Source organism: Oryctolagus cuniculus, chromosome 2 (genome assembly GCF_051225735.1).
Source record: "Oryctolagus cuniculus isolate XC-2025 breed Fujian yellow rabbit chromosome 2, ASM5122573v1, whole genome shotgun sequence".
Taxonomy (NCBI): domain Eukaryota; kingdom Metazoa; phylum Chordata; class Mammalia; order Lagomorpha; family Leporidae; genus Oryctolagus; species Oryctolagus cuniculus.
Genome location: NC_142868.1, coordinates 156,722,531 through 156,740,121, shown reverse-complemented (window position 1 = coordinate 156,740,121; position 17,591 = coordinate 156,722,531). Strand labels below are relative to the sequence as shown.

General features: G+C 36.8%; 1 long non-coding RNA gene across 1 annotated transcript in view; it reads right to left on the bottom strand.

The window, feature by feature from the left end:
• Positions 1-1,086: 1,086 nt before the first annotated feature.
• The window catches only part of LOC149128104 (uncharacterized), a 182,282-nt gene continuing 165,777 nt past the window's right edge, over positions 1,087-17,591 (bottom strand). The window contains exon 4 of the long non-coding RNA XR_016229687.1: positions 1,087-1,505. This is a non-coding gene — a long non-coding RNA (uncharacterized LOC149128104). The remainder of the gene's footprint in view (positions 1,506-17,591) is intronic.

The window sequence follows — 17,591 nt, the reverse complement described above, 5'->3', positions numbered from 1 at the left end:
GTGAGTCTCAGTTCCCAGATTCTCTTCCTAATAAACTGCATATCTCAGGACTTACCTGTCTGTCCAGTTTGTGGAGAGAAAGCCTGCCCTGTGACCTAAATCCTCTGGTGGATGTAAAAGGAGTTATTGATTTTTCATTTTCTCTCTTTTTTCTTGCGAGCATGGGAATGGCAAGTTGCAATTTCTTTACATGTTGGCCAGAAATTGGAAGTCTGAATATCTTTTTTAAGGAGGGGTCTCTCAGTATCTATCTATCTATCTATCTATCTATCGTATAGGATGCTCTTCTTAGAGTATCATTTCAACGTGACTAAAGAAGAATTAGGAAGGCATTTCATGTTTGGAAAATGGCTATCATTCACGGAAGTCTATGTTTTTATCTATTCTTGGAACTTGGAAATATTACATTTTCTCTTCTTTCTTTCAGATTTGTCACTGGAAATGAAGTATAACCCAAAGAAATGCAAGCACAAGGGGTCTGGCCCATAAAACAACCTCTGCACCAATCCTTTCTCTCTCTCCTCATCAGTAAGTGTAATAGAAAAGACTGTGAAGACCCAGAGTATAGACCCAGAGTATAGACCCATGAAAAGGTAGAAACTAAGGTACCTTGCTATCTGCATGGAACCACATTCATTAATATCTCCCTCCCTTACAGCAACTCATATAGAACTTTAGCATAAGCCAGAATTAAGCTTTTCACATGTTGCAACATGAAATAAATGTTGGCATAATTTCTGATAGCTGCCAACCTTGACTAATGCAGGAAAGAGGAATCTGCTTTGAGAGGAGAGAAGACACAGAAAAGTAGAGCTGCACTCATGTAGGAAATTTGGTTGAGATTTGGGTATGCTGTGATGCAGAGCAGGGTATAAATTCAAGGGGAGAAACTGGCACAATCATGCTGTAAGGATGCCTGGGTTCCCAAATGTGAGTGTAAAGGTCTTGTTCCCTTTGAACCTCCCCAAACTTACCCTCAAATCTCATTCCTCTGTGAAACATTTATTAGAGTTTACATTCTTGGGCTGGGAATTTCTTTATTTATTTGAAATGGAGAGACTGACGCACAGAGACAGAGATCTTCCATCTACTGGTTCACTTTACAAATGCTACAATAGCCGGGCTGGGCTGAGCTGAAGCTTATAGTCATGAATTCAATCAGTCTCCCATGTTGGTGCCAAGGGTTCAATTACTTGAATCATCACCTGCTGTCTTCCATGGATACATTACCAGGAACCTGGAGTCAGGAGCAGAGTCAGGACTTGAACACAGGCATTCTGATACGGGATGCAGGCTTCTTAAACAGCATCTTAATCACTACACCAATTTCTCTTCTCACGTGAATTTCTTGTAGCTCATCATTCAGTCTATTATCATACATTCCTGTGACATAGTCACATTAATTCCCTACCTGATATATCATTTCACTTTCCTATGCTTGATTTTTTCTCATTCATTCTTCAAGAATCAGCTTTGTTGTCTCTTCTAGGAAGCCCTCTGCAGTCCTAGAAAAACCAGGTTATAACATGCATAATTTTTTTTTTAACTGAACAGGGTAAAAGTCACTTCGAGTAATGTGGAGGAATAGTTTTAAAAGTGCCTACATTGATAAATTACATGCCCTATGACTGGAACATTGAGAACAATGCCTGGCAGTTTGTTCATGATCATTACTAAGCATCTGTTTTATGCCTAGGATTGCTTTTGACATAATACAGACTTGAGATGTGGTGACACAATTTCTGCCTTAGAAAGAGTTTCTGTCTGGGTTGAAGAGATATCCTTGACTAACTAACCAGCTATTCTTAGATTTAGATGCAACAAAATCACCTGCTCAAAATGTAGATTGCTGGGTGATTTTCATTCAAGTACTCTGCAGACCAGAATCAGAAATCCTGTCTGTAGTTTTCCTGAATGACAAGCAGTCACTGACACCTAGTCTAATGTCTGCAGGCATTCAACCAATGTACATGAATGTGAATGAAATGAGACAATTAGGCCAAGCGAGAAAAATAGATTCTCTGGTGAACTGAACTGCATAAACTATAAGCTAGTAGAATTTCAGATTAAAAAGACTGGTATGGGCCAATACAGTCATGAAGGTATCAAGAAATTAGGATTTGTGTCTGAGTGTTAGAATAAAAACCACAAAACTGCTACACAATAATTCAGAGAATTCACCACCACCATACCAGTCTTACAAAATTTTCAGGGAAACAAACGTCACCACCAGTTTCACTAACAGAGCAGGTAGAATCATTATGTAATCAACAAAATGACAATTCTCAATTCTTATCTATCAATACTAACCTTGAATGTAAATGGATTAAAGTCACCAACCAAAAGACCCCTATATACTCCCTATAAGAAACTCATTCCACAAAGATACAGATTGAAAATGAATGGTTGGAAAAATTTATACCAGGCAAATGAAAACCAAAAGGGAGTAGATGTAGCTATCATGATATCAGATAAAACAAACTGTAAATCAAAAGCTATAAAAAGGGGCCAGCTCTGTGGCATAGCGGGTGGGGCTGGCATCCCATGTGGGTGTCGGTTCAAGTCTTGGCTGCTCCACTTCCAATCCAGCTCTCTGCAATGGCCTGGGAAAGCAGCAGAGGATGGCCCAAGTCGTTGGTCCCTTGCATGCATGTGGGAGACCCGGAGGAAGCTCCAGGCTCCTGGCTTCAGATCAGTTCAGCTCCGGCCAATTGGAGAGTGAACCAGCAGATGGAAGATCCCTCTCACTCTCTCTCACTCTCTCTCTCTCTGCCACTCCTCTCTCTGTGTAGCTCTAACTTTCAAATAAATAAGTAAATATTTTAAAAATTATAAAAGATAAAGAAGGAAATTATATTTTGATAAAAGTTTAGATTCAGCAAGAATACATACCAATCATAAATATATAAGCATCTAATACAAGACCACCCTGATATATTTAGCAAATACTATTAGATCTAAAGGGAGAGATAGACTCCAATACAATAATAATGGGTGACCTCAACACCCCAATCTCATCAATGGGCATATTATCCAAACAGAAAAATCAATAAAGATCCATCAGAATTGAAACCTACTATTAGCAAATGGACCTAACAGATACTTACAGGACATTTCACCCAACACTAAAGGATACACCTTCCTCTCATCAGCACATGGAACATTTCCTGGGATATACAAAATATTAGGCCACAAACCAAGCAAATTTTAAGAAGTTTAAACCACACCATGTATCTTCTCAGACCATAAAAAAATAAAACTAGAACACAATAGCAAGAACAATAGAATACTCATAAATACTTGGAAATTAAACAACATGCTACTGAATGATGATAGTCATTGAAGAAATTAAAAAGGAAATAAAAAACTTTCATGAAAATAATGAAAATTTAAACACAATGTATCAAAACCTGTGGGATACATCAAAGTAAGTATTAACAGGGAAATTTATAGGATTAAGTACTTACTGGAAATATACCCAAAGGAAAGGAAATCAGCATATGAAAGAGTGATCTGTACCCCCATGTTTGCAGCTCAACTCACAGTAGTTAAGATGTGGAATCAACCCAGATGTCCATCAACTGACAAATGGATAAAGAAATTGTAGTGTATATACACTATGTAATACTAGACAGTGGTAAAATAAAATGTGAAATTCTGTCATTTTCAACAAAATGGATGCAACTGAAAACCATTATGCTTAGTGAAATAAGCCAGTTGCATAAAGACAAATACCATACGTTTTCCCTGATCTGTGGGAACCATAGAGTACCTAAAATGTAATATATAGGAGTGAAATTGACATTTTGAGATTCGATGATTGTTTATAACCTTGCCTCAAAGGTTGAGGAGTAGTGTTTCGTTCTTCATTATTTGTTGAACTATTTACTTAGTGCAGGGTTAATCTTATGTATACAAAGTAAACTAAAAATAGATCTTTGAAAAAATTAAGAGTGGGTATGGGAGAGGGAGGAGGAAGAAAAGTGGGATTGTGGAAGGGTAGAGTAGGAAGTATCACTATGTATCTCAATCTGTACATATGAAATACATGAAATTTATTAAGATAATCGAAAATGAATCTGGATGTGAATGGAAGGGGAGAGGGAGTGGGAAAGGGGAGGGTTGCGGGTGGGAGGGACGTTATGGGGGGGAAGCCATTGTAATCCATAAGTCGTACTTTGGAAATTTATATTCATTAAATAAAAGTTAAAAAAAAACATATGAAATACATGAAATTTGTGTAACTTAAATAAAAATCTAAAAAGTTCTTACATTAAAAAAGAGAAATGTCTCAAATTAAATATCTAATGATATATATTGAAGACTTAGAAAAACAGGAACAAACCAAACCCCAAATCAACAGAAAGTGAGAAATAATAAGGATCAGGGCAGAATTAAAGTAAATTGAAATTAAAAAATATACACAGATCTATAAAACAAAATGCTGTTTTTTAGAAAATAAACAAAATAGATAAACCTCTACAAAGACTAACAAATAAAAAAAGAAAAAATTCAAATAAATTAGAGATGAAAAAGGAGACATTAAAACCAACACCACTGAATACAAAGGATCATAAGAAACTACTATGAAGAATTACATACTAATAAACTGGAAAACCTGGAAGAAATGGATCAATTCCTGGATTTGTATAACCTACCAAAATTAAATCAAGGTGATATGGATAACATAAACAGACCTACAGTAAGCAATGAGATTGAAGCAGTAATCCAAAGTCAACCATCAAGGAAAATTCTAGGACATGATGGCTTTACTACTGAAATCTACAAAGCATTCAACGAGAAAGTAACTCCAATACTCTTCATTCCAAAAGATTGAACAGGATGGAACTCTGCCAAGCTACTTTTATGAGGACAGCATTACTCTGATACCAAAACCAAACAAAGATGCAACAGGAAAAAGAAAACTATAGCTCTATATCCTTAATGAATATAGACGCCAAAATTCTCAAAAAATACTAGCTGATCTACTTCAATACATCAAAAAGATCACACAGCATGATCAATTGTTACTTATCCCAGAAATGCAAGGGTGGTTCCACATTCAGAAATCAAGAAATAACATAACTCACAGCAATAGAATGAAGAACAAAAACGATATGGTCATCTCAATAGATGCAGAGAAAGCATTTGATATGGTTCAACGCCCCTTATTGATAAAACCTCTCCAGAAATCAGGTATAGAAGGACCATTCCTAAAAAGTATAAAGAAAATATATATCACAAACCAACAGCTAATATCATACTGCATGGGGAAAATCTGAAAGCATATGCCTCAGATCTGGAACAGGACAAGAATGTCCACTTCTGCCACTCTTATTCAATATAGTACTGGAAGTTTTAGTAAGATCAGTTAGGGAGGAGAAAGAAATGAAAGGCATCAGAATTGGAAAAGAGGAAGTCAAATTATCCACGCTTGCAGATAACATGGTATTGTACATGGGAAGACCTAAACACTCCACCAAAAAGTTGTTAAAATTGATAAACCAACTCAATAAAGTTGCAGGTAACAAAATAAACATAGAAAAAAAGCAGCTTTTTTGTATGCTAATAATGAAATCAGAGAAAGAGAAAACAAAAAAGAAATCCCATTCACAAAAGCCACAAAAAATGAATATTTGGGAATGAATTTAACCAAAAACATGAAATATCTTTACAATGAGAATTATAAAACATTGAAAAAAGAAATCATCTAGGACACAAAAAGGTGGAAATATATTCCTTGCTCATGGATTGGAAATATCAATATCTTTAAAATGTCTATACCACCTAAAGTAATCTACAGATTCAATGCAATCTCTATCAAAATATCAATGACATTCATTATAGAATTAGAAAAAGCAATCCTAAAATCCATATGGAATAACAAAAGACCCAAAATAGGCAAAGCAAGCCTGAGCAAGAAACATCAACCTGGAGGCATCACAATACCTGACTTCAAAGCATACTACAAGGTATTGTAATCAAAACAGCATGGTACTTGCACAAATTTCAATACATATATCAATGGAAACGAATAGACAGCCAAGAAATTAATCCACATACATACAGCCAAATTATTTTTGAAAAAGGTATTCAGACCATATAGTGCAGTAGGATAATTTCTTCAACAAGTGATGCTGTCAAAACTGGATATATTTGTATAAGAATAAAATTATGCAGACCCTGTAGCTCTGAGCTAAAAAGCCTTTGGCTCTGCCTAGCCTCTACCCAGCTTCCACTTCTAACCATTGCTATTGAGAGGATTGCCTAGAGTCAGTGAAATGTAAGTTGCCCATTTGTGCTATCCTATTCATCTCTTCTCCTAGTCCATCCATGTAATGGGAGTCAACACGATGCCTCCCTTAAGGAGATGCACATCTCTCTTGCAATTCTCCAAGATATTGGTGTAGGGAATGACTTATTTAAGATCCCAAAGCACAGGCAACAAAATGAAACTAAACAATGGGAATATATTAAACTCAGAAGCTTTTGCACAGCAAAGGAAATGATCAATAGTGTGGAGAGATATCTGACAGAATGGGGAAAGACATTTGCAAATCACCAACCTGACCAAGAATTAATATCTTGAATATATGAGCAACTTAAAAACTCAACAACAAAAGAACCATTCTAGTTGAGAAATGGGCAAGGACTTCAATAAATCTCAATAGAAGAAATACAAATGGCCACAAAACATGAAAAAAAAAAAAAAGGTCAACATCACTAGCCATCAGAGAAATGCAAATCAAAGCCACAATGAACCATCACCTCAACCCTGTCAGAATGGCTAAAATCCAAAACACAGAGTAATAAATGTTGGCAAGGATGGGAAGAAAGGAGAAAATTTATACAATGATGGTGGGGATATAAATCAGTGCAGCCATTGTGGAAAACAGTGTGGAGATTTCTTAAAAAGCCGGTCGGGGTGCCGGATTCTGTCCCAGTTGCCCCTCTTCCAGGCTAGCTCTCTGCTGTGGCCAGGGAGTGCAGTGGAGGATGGCCCAAGTACTTGGGCCCGGTACCCCATGGGAGACCAGGAGAATTACCTGGCTCCTGCAATCGGATCAGCGTGGTGCGCCGGCCGCAGCGTGCCGCGGTGGCCATTGGAGGGTGAATCAACAGCAAAGGAAGACCTTTCTCTCTGTCTCTCTCTCTCTCTCACTGTCCACTCTGCCTGTCAAAAAAAAAAAAAAAAAAAAGAAAAAAAAGCTGGATAGACTTGCCGTATTATCCAGCAATCCCAATACTGGGCATATACCCCAGACTTGAACACAGTTAATCAGAGATACTCGCATCGCCATGTATATAGCAACACTGTTTACAATAGCCAAAATCTGGAATCAATCAAGGTGTCCATCATCAGATGAATGGATAATGAAAATGTAGTATATATACACAGTGGAATATTACTCAGCTATAAAAAGAATGAAGTTCTACTATTTGTAGCAAAAAGGACAGAGAGAAAGGGAGAAGAAAGGAGGGAGGAAGGAGGTGGGGGAGACAGGAAGGGAAGAAAGAAAGGAATATCATTATGTTCTTAGAATTTTATCTATAAATCACATGGAATCTGTTTAAAAATAAAAATAATTAAAAAGGTAAAAAACAGAAAACACTGGACTTGAAATTCAAATCCATGACTTAGTAGCTATTCAACTTCTTATAACTTTTATTTTTTGATCTGCAAATGGAAGGTTCATAATAAGTACGTTGCACTCTTATTTTGAGGATAAAGTGCATAGCAGAGCACCCGATTCTGCATTTGCTCAGCCTGTGGCAGATATCTTTCCTCAGAGAATGAGTTGTATGTGGCTAGAGTTATATATTATTAGGTCTACAATGTTATATACATTTAGAGATCATCTTTTTCAACTCGTGATCTGAATTTGTATTATTTATTGCCCAAATACCCCACCTAATTGTGTTTCATAAATAACTATGATTAAATACAGGTAATTCATATAACAAAGAAATTTAGAAGCAGAATTCTAGTGTAAACAGATAAGGAACATTTATTCCAAGTAGGCACTTACTTTAATTTTTAAATTTTTTTTTGAATTTTATTTGAAAGACTGACAGAGATGGATGGAAATGTTCAATCTATTAGTACAGTCCCCAAATACAACAGCTGGGAATGGCCCAGACTGAAGCCCAGAACCTAGAACTCAGTCAAGTTCCTGCATGGATGGAAATGACCCAAGTACCTGAGTCGTCACCTGCTGCCTCCCAGGCTGCAGAGTATCAAGAAACTGGAATGAGAAACAGAACTGAGGCTGGAACTCAGGTACCCTAACATGGGATACTGGCATTCCAGGGGGTGACTCAACCACTGCACCAAATGCCTGACCCATATATTTATATCACTTCAGAAGGAAATGAGCCTCGAAGCTACTGACACTTTTAGAAGAGATATTCAGACCACTTCCATTCCTATCTGGATGCTGAGATTTGTTTCATCTGTGTCCTAAAATGTAGTTGTACATTACACAGAAAAAAAGAAAAAGATAAGTGATATTGATATTCATTGGAGGTTTGTAGCAAATTCTCCATAGATTATTTACTAAAAGCTCTTCTATGTGATCAGAATTGAAAAATAAGCAAAATATGGGAATAAAACACATGAGAACTTTAATATACTCTAGTAATGTTTAAGAGGTACGTTCGATTCTATAAGAATAAGGGATAGAAAATAATAAGGTGCAGCACTTGTAAGGGGATGCTTATTCTGACTAGACTGAGTTATCTTTTCAGATGACTGGTTGGCTGTGTAGTAGATGATCATGATCACAGATTGGTTTAAAATGTTCTTAGACACTAATGATGCTTAAGAGCCCTCATTATTTCTCTTTGTTACAGGGTTCTTTAGTTGCTTTGCCAAGACTACAGGTAGATAAGCACTGATGTATGTACCAAGATGTCACTGAGGTCTCCAACCACATTTCTTTTTCCCATTCCACTCTCCTTCACCATTAAGTTAATCCCATTTCTTGTTTCCTAGGCTCTGTTTTTTTTTGCTCAGAAATTGAGTTGCTATTGGTTTCCTGGATACACTAAGCTCTCCTTTCAACCTTGCTGATAAATAACTCTATCTAGCTTCTTTTGTCTACTTAAAGGATAAATAAAAACCCATTGAATCAACTAACTTAGTATCAAAGATGAAGATTTTACTACCGTTCTTTTCCATATTTTTCTTCTGTTTAAATAACTTTTTTGGCCGGTGCCACAGCTCACTAGGCTAATCCTCCACCTTGCGGCGCCGGTACACCGGGTTCTAGTCCCGGTTGCCCCTCTTCCAGGCCAGCTCTCTGCTATGGCCAGGGAGTGCAGTGGAGGATGGCCCAGGTGCTTAGGCCCTGCACCCCATGGGAGACCAGGAGAAGTACCTGGCTCCTGCCATTGGATCAGCGTGGTGCGCTGGCTGCAGCGCGCCGTCTGCGGCGGCCATTGGAGGGTGAACCAACGGCAAAAGGAAGACCTTTCTCACCTGTCTCTCTCTCACTGTCCACTCTGCCTGTCAAAAAAAATAAATAAATAACTTTTTAACTTAAAGATTCTATTATTAGTCATGATTTCTTAAGATTGTGCATATTCTAAATTTGTGTTTTGTCTTTTTATTTTAAAATATTTAAAACAACACAGGGATATATAAAGAAGAGTCAGGGCGCACACATAGGTTAACATATTTGCTTCATTAACCATAATTTTCAACAAACAAAATGTAGAAAGATCATTGTTCCATAGAAATACAGACAAGGGCTATAAACAATAATAAAATCATAAAATCTCAGTTTGATGCTGATATAATGCTTTCAAAAATTCTATCTAAAATTTCATATATCAGAGAAAAAATATGATATTTGTCTAATGGGGACTGGATTATTTCACTAAGCCTAAGGGTTTCCAATCGCATCCATTTTGTTGCACAATGTAGGATTTCTTTTTCTTTTGGCTGAGTAGTATTCCACCATGTATATATACCACATTTTCTTCATCCAGTCATCAGTTGATGGACATCTGGGTTGATCCCATATCTTAACTATTGTGAATTTAGCTGCTATAAACATAGGAGTACAAAATAACTCTTTTATACCCTGATTTAATTTCATTTTGTTTGGGTAGATTCCCAGGAGTGAGATGGGTGGGTCATATGGTAAATATATTTTCAGATTTCTGAGGAATCTCCATACTGTCTTGTATAATAGTTATAGTATTTACACTCCCATGAACAGTCTTATTCTAGAATCCTTTATGTAGAGCTTAGCAATATCTACACAGACTGGGAATTTTAGTGTTTAACAAGATGCTCTTAGAAAAAGGAACATGCCAAGAGAATGCTACCTTTCCCTTTGGAGCAGGCTGAAATTCACTGCAGCACACTGATTATTTAGCAAGCAACATTATGATTCTGCCAGATCCCCATTTTCTTCACAGTGATTTTTTTTTTTTTTTGACAGGCAGAGTTAGACAGTGAGAGAGAGACATACAGAGAGAGTTATAGACAGTGAGAGAGACAGAGAGAAAGGTCTTCCTTCCGTTGGTTCACTCCCCAAGTGGCTGCAATTGCTGGAGCTGTGCCAATCTGAAGCCAGCTGTGCCGATCCGAAGCCAGGAGCCAGGTGCTTCCTCCTGGTCTCCCATGCGGGTACAGGGACCCAAGCACTTGGGCCACCCTCTGCTGACCTCCCAGGCCACAGCAGAGAGCTGGACTGGAAGAAGAGCAACCAGGACTAGTACCCAGCACCCCAACCGGGACTAGAACCTGGGGTGCTGGTGCCGCAGGCAGAGGATTGGCCAATTCAGCCATGGTGTTGGACTCTTCACGGTGATTTAAACATTGTCCCCATGTAGGATATTATGGTTTCCTAGGTGTGCTGGCCACTGCACATTTTCAGCTATTTGGGGATTTGAGTACTAGGCCTTATTGCCTCAAAATATCCACTGCCTTCAAACACCTACTACTCTTAGATAAATTCGAAGAATTGAATATGGAGACATCCACTGCTATATCTGGTGGGGTTTTTAAATTCTACTTTATTTTTTGTTGGAACAGTTTAAGGTTGTTTCAGTGGAAAGCAGAAGACCAGGCAACTCTAGTTAGATGAGGGCAGATAAAGGAAAAATGATCTTAGTAGTTTATGAAATTGAACATTTGAATATTTCAGATTTTTAATTTGACTCCAGGTAAGGACTGATTTACAACTCAAATGCAGCCCCCATGAGCCTTTGCTTGGCTCAGGATGGGTTAATTTGTAAGCTACGTGTTGATGCTTGGCAGTTATGGCTATCCACTCTCCCAATACTTAATTCAGTGGAAGGGAAGTTTCAACTCAAAAAATCGAAAACAAACCACAACAAAAAAACTTGAATTGGAACTTCTAATCCTTGAGTATCCTGGTGTGAATGATATGACCATTCCTGAACCAATCACTGTGGTTAGAGGATACATGTTTTTGTTTTTTAGGTTTATCCCTCCTGGAAGGCAGCCATCAGTTTAAGGGAATCTCTTTGGTTTTAATCAGAGTGCATATGTATAAAAAGTAGGGAGCAAACATTCAAGATCAGAGGAGGGAAGAAAGCAAATATTTACTATATATTTATCTTCAAGGAATCTTGTTTTGGGTTTTATTCTATTACGGTTACACTTTTCTCCAATAATTTGTTACATAATTCCTGCTAGGTTTCTGTATGGAACTCTTCCACATTTGGGGCACTAACACATAATATTACCCATGACCTGGGAAGATGTATAAATATGGTGGACCAATATCACATTATGTGATATTAATATATCTACCTGTGCTTTTGTATAACTATATGTTTACATATGAAGTGAACATGACAAAACTGTAAAAAATTGTAAAAGCTATGTGTGCTCATTAAACTCTTCTTTATATTTATCTGTATTATTTGAAATATTTCAAAAGAAAGAAATTCAAAATAAAAATAGAGTACCTTAAAATATTAGTCATTTTTGATTGGGACTTACAATGCCTATAACCATGACAATACTAAATCATTAAAGGATTACAAGCACAGATATAGTAAACATTCAAGTTGCATTAGTTTCATCTGTAACTCTAGAGAAACACAGTACTAAGTTTTCTGTTAAGGCACAGATCCCTATAAATCTGATTTAGTTAACTAAGTTGAGCTGAGCACTTACATTAAAATATTTATTTAGTTAAATATTTTAGTTGTTGTATTGACTGTAGCTCTAATAATGCTTGCTTAATGGCTAAAGATAAAGTCTTGGCAGTATAATAGCATGACTATGTTCTTTTTCCTAGTCAATGTTTATTTTTCCTTAAGGGATGTGACTATGTTTTATGAAAGAAAAACTCTATCAACATTAATTAATAGGGCAAATTTTTTTGACTCATTTGGAATACCTGGTTATTTCTTTTTTTTATTTTTGCAAGAAATGTAACCCAGAGAATATTTTAGTGTTAATTATATATGTAGGTCTGCCCCATAGAAGTGAGATGAGTTTAGCAAATACTTTATTTTCTCTGAGCCAAATTTATTATACTGGACACACTTGCCATGGGCACTTTTAATGTGATTTTGGTTGATATTTATGTACTCTTTATCTTGTTATGAGTGCTATTCTCTGGACTTGAATCTGAAAGGACTGAAGTCACTAACTCAGTGAATCCAACATATGCAACTGTCATTAACTCAGTGAATCCAACATATGCAACTGTCTCCTAATGAAGAGGAAATGGTAGACACACCCATGTTTTTGCAATGTAAAAAGCCCCATAGTTGCCCTGACATTCATCACACTGAGATCCTAAGGGAGTGAAATGTTTAGTCAATATTTGTTGTTTGACTTTATGCAGAGTGGATCCGTGAACATCACAATGTTTACATTAAGCATTAGGTGAATTTCTTTTTACAAAATATTTTTCACATGGTTTTAAATGGTAAATTATTTAAATTCATTAAATAATGTTTAGATAATATACATAATATATATACACACACACATTTATATGTTATGACTAATATAGTGCCTTGACACATAGAATGCTGCACTGATTGGCCAACCTTTTAAGGAACAAAGGAAAGTCCTGTTTCTTAAGCAGATCACTCCTCAAAGGAGGAGGAAGACCAACCTTGGCAGTGGAACAAGTGAATAAAGCGAAGGTTACTGGAGAGTGAGAGCAAATGCTACCCAGGCTGTGGCTCAGATGGCCATTCTACCTGGCCCAGACATGAATGGCTTCATTCCCTTCCCTTCAAGGAAACAGGATGGTGTAGAAGGAAGGATAAACTAAATAAAGTAAGGCCATTTTCATAACTTCAAACACAGTGCTTTTCCACCTATGTACCTATACCTCTGACAAAAAAGCTGATCATAAAGACTGGAACACAAAATGCTAAATGTTACTTAATAATTCCTTATATATTTTAACTGACAGTCTGTGAAATATAGTCAAAGTTTAAATGCCTCCTCCTCATCATTTGTTAATATATATCCACATATATGTATGTTTGTGTGACACTCCATTAAAACTAAATTCAGCTAACATGGTTTATATTCCCTAGAAATGTCAGCCTTAGAAAATAACTCAATTCAATGATGATTTATTAAGGGCCTATTACATGTCAGGTCTGTTGTGGAGTCTGTATTACATCTAGATGAGTAACACAGACAGCTGAATAAATACCAAAAGTAAATAAACCATGTGCAAGCTTACATTATGCAAGAGTAAAGGGATGAATACAAATACATGGACTAGAGAAGGTAGAGAATGAAAGCGCACCAGGACCAAAACCTTTTAGAACTCACTAGAAAGAACTTTATTTATTTCCCTCATCTATGTCAAATAAAAAGAAAAAAAAAAAAGCACTGAAATTCAGCCGGTAATGACTTGTCAGTGGTTAAAATACTGAGCTGGTTCCAACAAATGACAACCCTGACTCTAGAATACCTAGCATACACTCTAATGTTCCGTATAATTGAAGCTAATATTTACTGAATTCTTATTATGTGCTAGGCATTGTTGTGCAACCCGAATTTATTTTCACTGTGAAATAATAGTATTTCTTTTCATATACTCAAAGTATAATCTATCTTCATTTGTACTGCTACAAAGAAAATGTACAAAATATGCACTCATACATACTTTTATCATACAGAGCTAAGAAGAGACAAAATAGGTAACAGACTATTTGGGTATTGAACAATGAGTATCATGTTGGGGATGACAAAGTGGGGAAGAGTGAATGGTGAGGAAAGCTAATGTAGCAGTGATCTGTTACACAACAAATGATCAAAACATACTGGCCTAAAGCCATAAACTCAATTTAGCTCAGGAGTCTTTGAATCAGGTCACCTGGGCCAGGCTAGACTGATCTTGGTTGGATTTGCCATGGCTTTTCAGAATCAGCAGTTGTTTGGCTATCAACTAGGGAACAGGGGTGACTGGGCCATTATCCTGTTTGGTTACTTTGTACTCGCAGATTTCAAAGATTCAGAGTGGAAGTATGCAAGACACTTTGAGGACTGAGTTTGGACTACGGCACATCAATTCTGTTACATTCTATCAGCCAAATCAAGTCACATGATAGTAAAAAAAAAAAAGAGATGATGACTTTCTTTGTGAAGTGCTGAAGAAAATTGTAGCCTCTTTTTCCATCTTACAGGTGGTGAGAAATAGAGATGGATTGGAAAGAAGAAGGAGCAGTAAAGTACAACAGACGGCTAGACATAATTCTCATTCTTAAAATCACAGATAATTGAAGGAAGACTAAAAAGAAAATTTGCAATGAGGATACTGATGATTTTTTATGATGAATATAAAATTTTTTCACAAGACCTGTTTGGAGCATGTGTTCCTTCACGTGAGCTTTACTTCTAAAGTCTGTCGCACATGAAAATTAGCTTTGATTTTTTAAAAAAATGTTTTTATAGCTCTGGGCTATTGATACCTTTTTTGTATGACAACAGCTAAAGATGAGCAATTTTGCTGATACACACTATAAGATAAAAATAATATGCTATCAATCACGACAATTTGAAGAACTAGATGGGTGATTAAAATGAATTTTTATCTTTATTTTTCATATACAGTATGTGTAAACATAGATTTTATATGTAAATGCTTAAATGCATCTAACTCCTTAAATCATTGATGTGATTGTTTAGAGCTGGTAAACTTGCTGGGAAAGCAGGCATGACTGATTCTTATTTTAGTTCCTTGAAACTGTGACAGCTGCTTATGAATCTCAACCCAAATATTCTGATGATTTGAGTGTATTTAGGTGTGGTGCCTTATGCACTCTATTGTTTTCAGATATGGATTCTATTTTTCTTATTACATCATTCCTTCAAGAACTGGATTTATCCAATTCATCATGAAAATACGCTGTTAGGAACATTTACACACATCTAACAAACACTTGCAGTGTTAACACACCAGGTTCAGTGTTTATTCAATCTGAGCCATGTTCTTACTTATGAATCAGTTTGCTTGTCTATTTTCTGGCTCTGCAACCCTGCTGGTCTCTTTTCTTTTGGTCTCCAGGCTCCTATTCATAGTCAGATCTTCATTGAGCATCTTCTATCTGTGTGCCTGTCATAGGTGCAGGATATACAAAAATTAATTAAAAAAGTATGCCATTGCTTTCACAAAGCTGATATTCATAGCCTGTTTTTACCGCTGTGTAGTATTCCGTAGAGTACATCTTCCATAATTTCTGTATCCAGTCTTCCATTGATGGGCATTTACATTGATTCCATGTCTTCGCTATTGCAAATTGAGCTGCAATAAACATGGGGGTAAAGATAACTCTTTTATTTGCTGATTTCATTTCCCATGGGCAAATTCCCAGGAGTGGGATGGCTGGGTCATAAGGTAGGTCTATATTCAGATTTCTGAGGTATCTTCAAACTGATTTCCTTAGGGGTCTTACCAGTTTACATTCCGACCAAAAGTGGATTAGGGTACCTTCCTTGCAAGAATTTGTTGTTTGTTGATTACTGTATGAGAGCCATTCTAATGGGGGTAAGGTGAAAACTCACTGTGGTTTTCATTTGCATTTCCCTGATAGCTAATGATTCTGGACATTTTTTCATGTGTCTGCTGGACATTTGAATTTCCTCTTTTGAAAAATGTCTGTTTAAGTCTTTGGCCCATTTCTTAAGTGGATTGTTTTGTTGTGTTGGAGTTTCTTGATCCCTTTATATACTCTGGTTATTAATCCTTTGTCGGTTGCATTGTTTGCAAATAATTTCTCCCATTCTGTAAGTTGCTTCTTCACTTTGCTGAGTGTTTCTTTTGCAGTGCAGGAGCTTCTAAATTTAATGTAATCCCATTTGTTAATTTTGTCATTGATTGCCTGTGCCTCTGGGGTCTTTGCCAAGAATTCTTTGCTGTGGAAATGTCTTGCAGGGTTTCCCCAATGCTCTATAATAATTTGATGGTATCAGGTTGTATATTTAGGTCTTTAATCCATTTTGAATGGATTTAGGTCTTTAATTCCATTTTGAAGGTGTGAGGTAGGGCTCCTGCTTCATACTTGTGCTTATGGAAATCCAATTTCCCAGCACCATTTGTTGAAGAGATTGTCCTTGTTCCAGGGATTGGTTTTAGCTCCTTGGTCAAATATAAGTTGGTTGTAGAAGCTTGGAATGGTTTCTGGTGTTTCTATTCTGTTTCATTGGTCTATCCATCTGTTTGTTACCAGTATCAGCCTGTTTTGATTATGACTGCTTTGTAGTATGTCTTGAAATCTGGTATTGTGATGCCTCTGGCTTGGTTTTGTTGTATAGGATTGTTTAGCTATTCAAGATCTCCTTTGTATTCATATGGATTTCATCATCACTTTTTCTAGATCTGAGAATAATGTGTTTGGTATTTTTATTGGTATCACATTGAATCTGTAAACTGCTTTTGGAAGAATGGACATTTTGATTATATATTTGATTTTATTCTTCCAATCCATGTACATGGAAGTTTTTTTTTCCATTTTTTATAGCTTCTATTTCTTTTTTTATTTTTATTTTTTTGACAGGTGGAGTTAGAGAGAGAGACAGAGAGAAAGGTCTTCCACTTCTGTTGGGTCACCCCCCAAATGGCCACTATGGTGGCGTGCTGTGGCCGGTGCGCTGCACTGATCTGAAGCCAGGAGCCACATGCTTCTGCCTGGTCTCCCATGAGGGTGCAGGGCCATAGCACTTAGGCTATCCTCCACTGCCTTCCCAGGCCACCGCAGAGAGCTAGACTGGAAGAGGAGCTACTGGGACAGAATCTGGCACCCCAACCTGGACAAGAACCTGGGGTGCTGGCGCTGCAGGCAGAGGATTAGCCAAGTGAGCCATGGTGCTGGTGCTTCTATTTCTTTAAGTTTTGTAATTGTCATCATAGAGATGTTTGACATACTTGGTTAAAGTTATTCTAAGGTATATGATTTTGTAGATATTGTGAATGGGATTGAATTTGGAAGTTTTTTTTTTCTCAGCCATGGCATTGTCTGTGTCGTATAAAATGGCTGTTTTTTTAAATTAATTAATTAATTTGAAAGTCAAAGTTATGCAAAGACAGGACAGGCAGAGAGAGAGAGTTGTTCCGTCCAATGGTTCACTC